This window comes from Tupaia chinensis, unplaced genomic scaffold (assembly GCF_000334495.1).
Source record: "Tupaia chinensis unplaced genomic scaffold, TupChi_1.0 Scaffold142100_1, whole genome shotgun sequence".
NCBI classification, from domain to species: Eukaryota; Metazoa; Chordata; class Mammalia; order Scandentia; family Tupaiidae; genus Tupaia; species Tupaia belangeri.
Window position 1 is genome coordinate 2,091,154 of NW_006201951.1, and position 12,847 is coordinate 2,104,000.

Here is a 12,847-nt window from a genome sequence, read left to right on the forward strand (position 1 = left end):
TCACTGACACACTGCACCGGCTCACTGCCCCGGCGTACTCACTGACACACTGCACCGGCTCACTGCACTGGTGTACTCACTGACACACTGCACTGGAGCGCTGCACTGGTGTACTCACTGACACACTGCACTGGTGTACTCACTGACACACTGCACTGGAGCGCTGCACCGGCATACTGTACTGGTGCACTGCACTGGCACGCCTGCCTCAAGGCTGAGTTCCTGAGCAGGGCACAGAGGGCCATGCAGGCCCAGGCTAGCCTCCTGTCCCCAGGCCCCTGGGGTGCTACTGGCTGGGTTGCAGGGGCTGCTCAGAGACTGTGCAGGCTCCCTCTCCCCCGGCTCTGCCCAACCACGATGTCGGTGGTACTCTCCCCTCCCCAGCACCGCCTCCCCTCTGGAAGCCGTGGCCTCTGGCTCCCCCCACAGGTGCAGCTCCACCCTCCTCCTGTAGTTGTTCCTCCGGGAGCCCCTGTCCTGGCCTATGGCAACCTTCCGCCTTCCGGAATCTCCCAGTTCCAGTTACTGACCCCTCCTCTAAACACTGGGCTCCTTTTCCCATCTCTGCCCCGGGGCTGCCCCTCAGCTGTCCCCAGGCCTTCTGGGTCCTCCCTCTAACCTGGTCACACTGCCCCCTGCCCAGAACCCCAGCCCTGAGGCCTCTGAGCCTGGTCTCAGCTGACCATGCTGCTGCCTCTGCACCCTGTCCCTGTCCCTGTCTCTAGTCCCCAGGCCCACCCAGCCAGGCTCCGACGCACCCCTCTCTGGGCTCCCACGAGTCCTGGCATCTCTGCAGGGCGGCACTGGATAGCCACATGGCTCCTGCCCCTCCTGCAGGGCTCTCAGCTCTTGGATGGCACTCGGTGGGTTGTGGGCTAAGTGAGCATGGAAGACGACCCTGTGTGCCCCGGCCGCTCCTCGGGACCCTGAGTCCTGGGCGCCTGGTGCTCCTCAGGGCCATGATGGCCTGTGTGCCCCGGCCGCTCCTTGGTGCCGTGAGTCCTGTGTGCCCCGGGTGCTCCTTGGGGCCCTGAGTCCTGGGCACCCTGGTGCTCCTCGGGGCCGTGAGTCCTGGGTGCCGTGGTGCTCCTCGGGGCTGTGAGTCCTGTGTGCCCCGGCCGCTCCTCTGGGTCCTGAGTCCGGGGCGCCCTGGTGCTCCTCGGGGCCGTGAGCCCTGGGTGCCCTGGTGCTCAGGGCCAGAGCCTTCGAGGCTGACCCTCAGGTGCAGCATCTCCTACCTCTGCTTCCTTTCCTCATGGGTCCACACGGGGCCTCCCTGTGCCTCCTCTCAGCTGATGTCTGCTCTTGTCTTTGGGCCCTCTGCCTTCAGGGAGGCCATCCCCTAGGGGCCGGTGCCCAGGAGGGACTGTGAGGGCCAGACTGCGCTTGCCCACAAGGGGGTGCTGCGAGCCTGCCAATGTGGGGGGGTGGTGAGCGAGAGGAGCCTGCTGGGCAGGGTGGGGCAGGGGAGGGCAGCAGCGGGCCCTGGGTGCTGGGAGAGCCTGTGTGCTGTGCACGCACCGGACCCGAGGGGTGGCCGTGGCGTCTGAGCAGGGCGGGCAGGCCCCAGGATGAGACCCTGCTGGGGTCTGCCCCCTGCGCAGCTTTGGCAGGGCCTGGCCTCCCTGGGCCTGCGTCCGGCCTCTGCCCCATCCCTGGGGCCCTCAGCTCGGCATGTACTGGAATGATGGAGTCGCTTGGTAGAAATGTAGGGTCCTGGGCCCCAGATGCCTGCACGGCCTTTGTGTCTCATCTGGGGGAGGTGTTGTGGTCGCCCCAGGAGGTCCTGCAGCTGGCAGCTGGGACCCTCTGCCACCTACTTCATGTGCATGGTTTGGACTGGGTACAAGGCGACCATGATAGGGCCAGAGACAGGGCCTCAAGGCTCAGGCTGGGGAGGGGCACTGGGCTGGGGAGTGGACACCTGGCCTCGCTCAGAAGCTCAGTTAGTCCTTGAGGAGGTGATAAAGGTGCGGAGGTAGCGGACGCTGTTCCTTGGCTCCCACGAGAAGGGGCAGATGTCGGGCTGCAGCTCCAGCCTAGGCCCTCCTCTGCAGTGTCCCCTCCAACCCACAAGAGCACCTCCTGGCGTTGGGACACGCTGAGGCCCCAGCCTGGCCTTCAGGCTTGACCTGCTACAGCTTGGTGTCTATGGGGCAGACGCAGGGCCTCACACACCCAGCCTAGAGGCCCCTCTGCCATGCAGGTCCCCCGGGCAGTTGCTTCCCGAGCCCCACAGCCTCCGCCCGGCCACGGGCTTTGTTGGCCCTGGGCTTCGCCTGTGCCTTCGCCTGTGCGTGCCCTGCACTCTCGGTGCCTGCTGCCCTGCTGTGGCCTGTCGTAGGTGACCACGGGCACGTCTTGTAAGAACGAGGGAAAAGCTGCTCCAGGGCCTTGGCGGTGCCTGCTGTGCCACAGTCTCCCGTCTGAACGCGGTGGCTGGAGCATGAGTTGCTGTGGGGACCAGCACACACGCTGTTGGTGCAGGATATTGGGGTGCGCTGGCCCCACACCAGTGCTGGATTCAGGGCCGTGAGGTGTCCAGGTCTTGTCCCACGAATGAGGCCGAGGGCACGGTGACTGGTTGAAGAATTAGAGACGCAGACACAGAGAGGGGATAGCATGGCAGGCTTTATCGAGACTGACGGAGGACAGCGCTCCCAAGCAGGGAGGGGCCCGGACTGGGCTGCGGACAGGAGCTGAGGGGAGGGGATGTATCTAGCAGGTCTAGCCATGGGCTGGCTCTCCGCTGAGGAAGTGGGCTTCAGAAATGGCTACGCGGGGCCCGCGTGGTTGATCACCCCGTCTTGTGGGGTCAGCAGACCGCAGTGTTCTGCACGTCTGGTTAGAACACGGTTAGCAGATAGAAATGGTTGCGTTAGCTCCAGCCGTTCTGGGCCCTCCTGGTGGGGACCTAGCCGCCATGACTGCCATCTTGGGCCAGCACCTGGTCTGTGCGTCGCAGCCGATCTACCTCACGATTGCTGTCATTCCTGCATGGCCGCGGGCACCATCTGGGACCACTACTCAAGTTTCAGGGTGCCAGCCCTGTGCCAGGAGCAAATAGAAATGGTTGCGTTAGCTCCAGCCGTTCTGGGCCCTCCTGGTGGGGACCTAGCCGCCATGACTGCCATCTTGGGCCAGCACCTGGTCTGTGCGTCGCAGCCGATCTACCTCACGATTGCTGTCATTCCTGCATGGCCGCGGGCACCATCTGGGACCACTACTCAAGTTTCAGGGTGCCAGCCCTGTGCCAGGTCCTAACTGGGCTGTCACCTCCACCAGGACCAGGAGGCCACTCAGGTGAGGACTCTGAGGAAACGGAGTGACACTGGAAAGGTCCTCATCGCCATGGGCAGAGAGGGCGCACAGGGCTGGGGGCCGCCGTACTTCTGAGCGCTGCTGCGCTGCCCTGAGCTGTTCTCTGCGAGTAAGGCTGGCACCAGGTGCTGGAGTAGCACGGAGCCTGGCTCCCTGCCAGGCTGGACACCTCCTGAACGGAAGACATGCATTTTAATTTGGCCCGACCTGACAAAAATCCCCCCTTGAGAAATCGAGTCACCAAGCGAAGGGTTCTGACCTGGCTCACACACAGTCCTTTCCCATGAAACTGCCCTTGTTCTTTATCACGTGGGGGTCTCCGCGGGCTGTCCGCCTGGACATGGCTCCTGTGCTCAGCCAGTTCCAGAAGCGGACGTGCTTGGGGAGCCAACAGAACCCTCTGCCCTCGGAGTCGGTGAGGCCGAGGAGGAGGCTCGTCTCTTCCCTTCGCCCTGGGGAAGATGTGGATGGGGTCCAGGGTGGGAGGGCCTTGCCGAGGGTTGCCCAGCTCGCGAGCCCAGGCAGCACCGAAGCTGTCCCGATAGCTCGGGCGGAGGCTGTTGGGACGTGGCTGTGGCCCAGCCTCAGTCCTGTGGGCACTGCCCACCTCACCCTCTGCTGACAGGTGGGCCCTCTCTGGGCATGACTCCCTCAGCTGCTTCCCACGTGTGCATGTCTCAGGTGCTCCCTAGGCTTCTGGGATGGGCTCTCGGTACTGGCAGGGCCGAGCCTTCCTCCTGCTGCCCAGCTGCCGGAGGGTACCCAGGCCGTTGGGCGGACACTCAGCTCCCGTGAGCAGCAGGCGACCCCTCAGGCTGAGCGGGATGCTGCCCAGCTGCCTCCTGCGGCCCTGGACAGAGCCGGGCTGGTTTGCTGCTCTGCTGGGGCACCGACCAAGGCAGTGACCTCACCTGCCTGGGCCTCAGGGTCCCCATCTGTGGACTGGGGAGGTGGACACCCGATGCACGCCTTGGTGGGGCTAAATGAGCAGGCCTGTAGGGACATGCAGCGGTCCTGGGACCTGCAAACTCTATTATTATTATTTTTTCTTTTTTGGAGAGGTTTTTGCTATAGGGCGCGTGCGCTTGCCAGACAGAGAGAGACATAGAGACAGAAAGTGAGAAATCACACCCCAGGGGGGATGGTCACACCGCAATCCCTTCTCCTCCATTCTTTTCTCGGGATCTTGGGCACACACGCACATGGGCCCGGCGTGAGTTTTAAGCCACCGGGTCCGGGATGCAAACTGCGGTCGACTACGTGGGAGTCCAGTGACATAGCCATTACGCTAACTGCTGGTTCCCGATCTGCAAACTCTATTAGAAGTGTGGAGGGAAGGAGGCCGAGGGCATCGAGCCTGCCCTGCGGGTACTGGGCAGCCCCCCTGTGCTGGGTGTTTTTGCAAATTCTTGCCATCTGGATCCTTGAGAGTTTCTTGGTTGGGGGAAGACAAGGGGTGCCCTGCCCTTGCTCAGGGCTCCAGGGTTTCTTCAGCCTGGGAGGTCTTTGGGTGGGTCGCCCCAGGATGGGTAGTGTGGCGAGGCTGTGAGACACTTCCCTGGAGGCGGCAGTGCGGGGCTGGAAGGACTCAGACTGTAACTTCTGTTTCTGCAGACTTCCCTTCTCAGCAGCTCAGCAAAGATGGGCCACTGAGACGGGACATGCATGAGGCCTGGCTGCTCTAGCTCTGGGCCCTGCTTGGTGGGCGGTCTTGGCTCCCCTGACTTGCTGTCCTTAGGCCCTGTCCATCTACCTCCTGCCCTTCTGTACCGTACATGTGCTGGGCGTGCCTCCTTCCCCCGTCCACCCAGCCATCATCACTCATTTACCTGCTCACTCCTCCATCCATCCATTTATCTATCCCGCCAACCCTCCTTCCGTACTTCCATCCATCCATCCACACACCCACCCAGGCACCAAGCCATACCCACTCTTCCATCCATCCATCCACCCACCCATGCACCCAGGCACCCGTCCATCTATCCATCCACCCAGGCACCCACCCACCCATCCATCCACCCACACAGGCACCCACCCATCCATCCGCCCATCCACCCAGACACCCATCCACCACCCATCCACCTGTTCATCTGTTGGCCTGTTCTCCTGCTCATGCCTCCTGTTATTCTCCAACGTTTCTTTCGAGCTGCTCCAACATGCCCGTTTAGGCTGCGGTGGGAGGGAGACACACCGGGGAAGAGCTAGGTGCAGTTTCTGCCCTCACAGGGCCACAGTCTGTTGGGGTGACAGATATGCAAGTTTGTTGCCTCCCTGGACATGGGGAAGGGTATGAGGGCAGCCTGGCATGTAGGGAGCCAGGGGGTCATGCCTGGTGGATGAATAGGGCTTCCTGGAGAGGACAGCAGAGCTGGGCTTGCTGGAACCTTGTCTGCTGGTACAGCGTGGAGAAGCCTGCACGAAGAAGCCTGTGCCGATAGCCCACGCTGGGGGTGCCACCGGCCCGCCCACCAGCCATCTGCCTTCAGCCTCCCTTGTCCATGGCTGCCCGGCTCCCAGCACGGCTGCTAGCTGCTCACACGGGCCTGCACTCCCACGAGGTGCCCCGTGGCCTCATGCCCTGGTGGGCAGGGGCTGGCCTGGGGGCTCAGTGGGTTGGCGGGCTCCTCCCAGGGGCACGGCTCTTCCCAGTTTACGAGGTGTTTCAGTTTCAGCGCCCTGATCAGTTCTCGTGCCGTCCTGGGAGGAGGCAGGCGGGCCGGTCACTGCCTCGCAGAAGTGGAACTGGGGGTGTAGCGTCCATGACTCGCACAGGGTGCAGACCCTCCGGGGAGGCTGGGGGTACTGTGAGCTCTGTGAGCCTCTGCCTCCTCCTCAGAGGGCTGGGGTGGGTTATCCTGCAGCTGGGAGGGTCCGGGCTTGCAGCACGGATAGCGGAAAGCCCTGGCTGCGGGGTGGGTGTGGCTCCAGCTCGCAGGGCTAGTGAGGGGTGTGGGGCCTGAGGGCAGCACGCAGTGCCTGCCACCCCTGAATGAGAGAGTGTGTGTGCGTGTGTGCGTGTGTGTGTGTGCACGTGTGTTCTTAACCGTGGATCCCTAAGCTGGGGGGGCATGTGCTCATCCATTGTTGTCCACGAGCTTCATTCCCCACCTCGCTTGTGAGCGCACCTCTGGGCTTCTGTGGGTGCTCCGCCGCTGCTGCAGGGCTGCTGTGTGGGCTGGCCCATCCTTGTCATGGGGCTGTCCTGTGTGCTGTGGGGCTGAGCAGCTTCCCAGTGTCCCCTGCTTCATGCTAGTAGTGCCCCCTACGGTCCCAGACATGGCCGCCCCAGGGGCCTGACCACAGTGGGCTCTGCTGCCCGTGGTGGGGTGGGAGAGACAACCAAAGGTTGCACAGCAGGGCGAGGGAGCCCCGGGGCCCAGGCGAGCCTTGGGGAAGGGGGCTGCTCAGCTGAAGGTGGGGTCTCCATAGAAGGCACGATGCAGGGAGAGGACAGAGCTGCAGGAGCGGGAACGGCACAGCCCGGGCCTGGAGACAGGTGGCGCAGCAGAGGGGCCTGGCCAGCATGGGGGTGGAGGGGGTAGTGGGGGTAGCGGGAGAGGGTGCCGGGGGCCTCGTGTGGTCTGGTTAGACCAGGAGGGGGCGTCACACTGTTGGGCTGGGGAGTGTAGGAGGTCAGGTGTCAGGCATACTGTGGTAGGGGAAGGGGCCTCACAGCCTGGGGAGGGCTTGGTCAGGGGTGCACATCCCCTTGCTTCCTCTGGCCGCTTGGGAGCCCCCGCTCTGCCTGCCCCTTGCAGGCTGAGAACGGAGCCATGAGGAGGCAGGTGAAGGTGGTGACGAGGGCGTGACTGGGGCCACGAGGACGCGGAGCGGGAGGCCCTCCCGAGAAGGAGGCTCATTGCTGGCCGATGCCTGGGCCAGTTTGGTTGGCCCGAGTGAGGCCCTGGCTGTGCCCGCCTGGTCCCCACATGTGGATGCCACGGTGGGTGGGCGGTCACCTCGGCTCGACCCTCTTCTCTACGGGAGAGCTCGTGGGTGGAGTGGGCAGCCCCCTCTCCTCGTGGGAGGGTGTGGAGGGTCCCTGCCTCAAGGCAGGAGCTGGGTCACTGGGCACCTCCTTGTCCCCTCCTGGGCCCTGGTGGTCCTGATGTCCTGGAGACAGGAAGAGGCCTGAGGCTGGACCATGAACACTGAACAAGTGGCAAACCAGAGTCCTCAGGTGTGACAGGACAAGACCCCGGCCAGGAGTGTCCTGCAGCCTCCCAGCTGGGCCATGGCTTAGCCCTCGGCGATGTTCTGGGCTTGGTGGCAGGGGAGCGGGCGGAGGGCAGGAGGGGTGGAGGGGGTTTGGCTCCAGATGCTCCGCGTTGTCACGAACGTTGGAGTGTGGGCAAGTACAAAGAGGGCATTTAGGGCTGAGGGGAGGAGCAACAGGACTCGGGGACCCGGGCGCAGGGCTCCGGAGCAGTCGCGTGCGCAGGAAAGGTGGAGCTGTCGCAGGCTTTCCGAAGGGGCCTGTGCCCGAGGACTGGGCCCGCTCCACCCTGCCCTGACGGCGGCATGCATCGGCAGTGAGGTCGCGCTCTGACTCTGGGGGGGACACGTGGGCGGGAAGGGCCGACTGCAGCTTCTGGTGTGAGGCGCCCATCTCCTGCCACACTGCTAGTGGGTGGGAGAATGGGTGGCCCGGCCCCGCCCTCCACTGGCTGTGCTGACCCCGTGGGGCTCTTGGCTCTGTCCCACAGGCCCCTGCTTCTCACCACGCAGGCCATCGCCCTCCTGGTCTCTCCCTCCCTAGCCTACAGCTCCAGATGGTTCCTTGACGCCAGACACTCCCCATGGCTCAGACCAGTGTTGGAGACCCGGCACCGCCCCTGCCTGCTCCTGTCCCAGCTGAGCCATCCCTCGGTGCCCTGCACACCTGTCTGCCCTCCTCGAGGGTACGGCTGGCTCCACCAGCCTGCAGGGCCTCCTTCCGGCCTCCTGCCCCCTGCGCTGCGCAGGTTCATGCTGCTCCTCCCAGCCCTCCTGCTGACTTTGGCCCCAGACACTGCACTGTAGTCTGGGCTTGTTAACCAGCACCCCCAGACCAGGTGGGGGCCTCTGAGCAGGCGGGGGACCATCTAGGAAATAGGCCATTGTGCTGGGAGACCAGGAGTTCTCTGGGTGTGGGGTCCAGCCCCAGCGTATCCAGGGTGGTAGGTGGAGAGCCCTTAGGGGCCCCAGAGGTGGGGGGCTGGGGAGCGCCCCATGCAGGCCCCGGTCCATGTGGAAGCTGCGCCCAGCACTCATTTTCAGCTCCTCCCATGCCCCAGAGCGAGGAGCCTGGGTACTACTGAGCTCTCCACCCTGGGTCCCTCTGTGGGCCACTGTCTCTCTGCCTACCTCCCTGTCCCTTGTCCTGCACTCGGGGTGAGGAAAGGCTGCAACGAAGCTTCCATGAGACATGTGTCTTGGCAGTGCAGTGGGGAGGTGCAGGGCCTGGCACAACGGGAAAACATGGGCCCTTCGTTCAGAAAGTATGGAGAATCTCGAGAGGGACAGAGCAGAGCGTGAACCAGGCGTGGGCCTGTGCGGCCGGGCAGAGCTCTGAGGCCGAGCTCCGGGACCCACGGTTTTAAGGGCGTGGTCCTGAGGTCCCTTCCAGGTGAAGGACAGCCTAAGCAGCTGGATGCTCAGCCCCTGCCCCACGTCTCTCCAAGCTGAGACGAAGTCACACATACCCCGTCTGGCAGTGCCGGGCGGGGCTCCTGAGGCCTCGACCTCCCTCACAGACGGGGCTTGGACTCCGTGGGCCCAGGCTTGTCCCCAGGCTGTGGGATGGGGCAGGACCAGGGATAGCAGCTGAGGGCGAGATGATGCCGGGGGTCCTGCCGCTCTCCACGCTGCACCAGGCTGAGTCTGCCCAGGGCCCGCCGTGGCCATAGCCCTCCAGCCAGTGCCTCTCCCTGTTCTCCGTGGAAACTTTCCTGGACAGAACCCCAGCTCCTTGCAGCCCTCGCTGGTCGCATTTATTTTATTCCTTCGCTTTGACCTATGAAGTGCCTGAGAAAGCTTTCTCGGCAGGTGCTGGCTCGGCCTCACTGTTTAGCAGGGAAATAGGAGTGAACGCATTTCACGGAGGCTGGGGCGTGGGGGCACCACAGCCTTTGTCTAGAAAGTGCCGGGAGGTGCCCGAGGCCCAGAGCCCAGGGAGGTGGAGGCGCTTCCGGTTGTCCTGGAAGCGGTCTGCACGCCACAGGGAGGCTGAGGAGGGGAAAGGAGTGCGGTGAGAGCCGTGCAGGGCGGGTCTATCTTCACTCCTGCCTGGACAGACTTCCCGCCCTCTCTTCGGGGACCTCTGGAGCCCTGCTGCCCCTGCGCCGCCCTCTTGCTGGGGTGCAGGGTGGATTTCTAGCTGCCCCATGTGGGCTCTGTCCTGAGGGGTCCACATGCTCCTGACCTGCTGGCCTTCGGATCCCATCTCCTTCTCCAGTGGCCTGATGTCCAGTTCACAAAGAGCTTCTGCAGAGCCTGCCTGCCCCAGCCTCTCACAGCGCTGGGCCTGAGAGGGGGCAAGGAGCCCCCAGAGACTGCTAGAGGTTGGAAGGCAAGGCTCCTGCCTCTGTCTCCCCTGACAGCAATGCTGACGGGGTGTCATAGCCCAGATGTGGGTGTGGGCTGACTCCAGTGGCTTGGCGCCTCTCCTCAGGGATGGGGACCACGTGCGGTCCTAGGCACCCACGATCCCCCACCCCCGAATCCAGAAACAAGATTGAGACGTCAGTGTGAGGGGTGATGTGAGCGCGGTGAGCTTGGCTTGCTCCTCCTCACTGCCTAGGAGACTTCCGGGTTGTGGCACAGAGAACTGGGAGAAGCCGGCAGGTGCTCTGAGTTGCGCTGGGCCTGAGCATCTGGGGAGCTCACAGGGCAGGGTCCCCGAGATAAGAGAGCTATGCAGAGGACGTGCCCAGAGGAGGTTTGTGGGTTCTCTCGAGGACCCAAGTAGCCATCACTGCACGGATGTGAGGAAAGCCTGGAGGCCAAGAAAAGGCCTGACCGTCAGAGCGGGTCAAGGGAGACGGTGCTGGGCCGGCCCGAGCTGGGATTGGTGCTCCCTCCCAGCCAGCCTGCAGACACCCGGAGCGGGTCCAAGGAGCTGGTGCTGGGCCGGCCTGAGCTGGGATTGGTGCTCCCTCCCAGCCAGCCCGCAGACACCCGGAGGGGATCCAGGGAGACAGTGCTGGGCTGGCCTGAGCTGAGATTGGTGCTCCCTCCCAGCCAGCCCGCAGAACCCACATGCCATGCAGGCGACACTGGGCAGAGAACTTGGAGGGGCTTGCCCTAAAGTGAGGACTAACAAAATCTACTTTCAGCATGGTTCTGGGCCTGCATATCAAAGCTTAAAAGCTAGAGCTGAGAGGGCCAAACCGTTTAAAAAATAAATGCACTCCCAAACTAAGCTCAAGAATATTTATGTGAATAAAAAATTATTTGGCACGTACACAAGTCAACTTCATGAAGTTAGACGTATGATATTAAAAAATAAACAGAAAAAGCATGAAAAAATTTTTCTTCCTCCAAAGAGGAAGAAAAATCAATCGATTGAAACCAGCTGAGAACTATGGAGGCTAGAATTTGCAGAAATAGCAAGCAGGTTGTTATTTCTGTGTTCGGTAGTCCCTCAGGCTAGCAGAAAGACTGAGTACAGCCGGGAGAGGCGTGGGAGCTATGAGACCTCAAGCCGAACTTCCAGAGAGAGGCGCCACGATGTCTGAGATGGAAAATGCACCGGGCGAGGTTAAACAAGGCAGAGGAAAGGTCAGCGGACTTGAAGACATTCAGATGACATGAGTTCAGAGCACCGCACGTCCGGGAGCTGCGGGCCAATTCGAAGCAGCTGAAGATGTGCTCGACTGGAGTCCCCGAAGGAGAGGCTGAGAAGAGGAAGATGGACAGACAGACATTTGCAGAAATAATGACTGATAAGCTTCCAAATTTCATAAAGCCACAAACCCACAGGCCCAGGAATCTTAGCGAACTCCAACCACAAGAAGCATGATGAAAACGACAGACAGGCACATTATCAAATTTCTCAACACCAGAGATTTAGAGAAAACCTTAAGTCAGAGAAAAGGGACACCACCTCTGAAGGGACTCCACGGTGACAGATTCTGCGTCAGAAACTTGGGAGGACATTTGGAGTGAGTTCTTCAGGGAATAGAGAGAAGCAACATCTGCCGACCTAGAATTCTATACCCAGCGAAAGTATCTTTACGAAATATAGAGTTTCAGCCACATGAAGCTGAAAGAGCTAATCACCAACAACTTCCTACACGAATGGTTAAGTACGTCTTCCAGGAGGAGAGAAAATGACGCTAGATGGAATCAGGCCAGAAATCTTGCTATGTGGGCATGCATGTGAGATATATTCTATGTTAGGTAATAGATAATGGAGTTTGTTTTTACAGTTTAGGTCTCTTTCCGAATGATCGTAGGTAATACTTACTGGGTGCTCATGCGTGCTCAGCACCGTATGCGTTCTGTGTTCCATTTCTATGGGTACACTTTCTATCCCCACCTTACAGGTGGAGAGACAGAGGCCAGCGTTAAGTCCAGTTGCCTTTCACCAAACGGCGCCGATATCCTCCTCCTGTCCCAAGCCTAGCCCTCTGTTCCCTGCGAAGCTGGGTTTCGCCGGGCGACGTCACCCACGCTCCGAGCCCCGAGGGTCTTGCCGACATGAAGGCTGAGGCTGATGGCCTCCCTGTGAACCTGGCTCTCTGCATGCCACTAGCACTTGCCTCAGTCTCTAGAAGAAATCTGGGCTGGGCTGTGGCCGCGGCAACCACTCATGGTCACGGAGGGCCGAGAGCCCACTCGCTCGTACAACCAGTGACTTGCTGGCCCTGCTCTGCCGAATGGTGGGCTCCGGGTGGGGAGCTGAAGCCCCCCGCACGCTCCGGCACTAGAGAGCGTCTGCTGCCGCTTCTCCCAGTGCTTAGTCATAACCTGGGCCGGGGGCTGACCTGTGACCCGTGGGCCTGGGTGGGGTCAGTCTTCCAACGACGTCTGTCTCTGAGCCTTGCAGGTGGTCTCGCCATCAGCACACCCTCCCATACAGCTGCTGAGACGGGCTGGTCCGCTCTTGCCTGTTCACAACTCACCCTGCCAGGTCCATGGAGATGCGGCGCAGACTAGGCACAAGAAGCCGCACGGCCGCTGTCCTCCGGCAGCCAGAGCTAGCACTCTTCTTGCTCTCGTGGGTGCTCCGAGAATTTCTGACAAAATCAGACAAAACACACACACGCATTAGCCAGGGCTCTCCAGGGAGGCCCACTGGGGCCATGCAGGCGCAGAGCTCGGGCCTGTGGGAGCCGGCTCAGGTAGCTGGTGGCAGCCGGGCGTCGGGCTGGTAGCATGGCTGGTGCACGGCTGAAGGCCTCGGAGGCAGGGAAGTTTATGGGGCAACTCGTAGTCTGATAGAAGCCTGGAACCTGGGGGCTGCCAGCGAGCCCTGGCGTCCAAGGCAGGCGAGCCTCGATCAGCCGTCCAGGCCGCAGAGGGTCTCTCCGGAGAAACACTG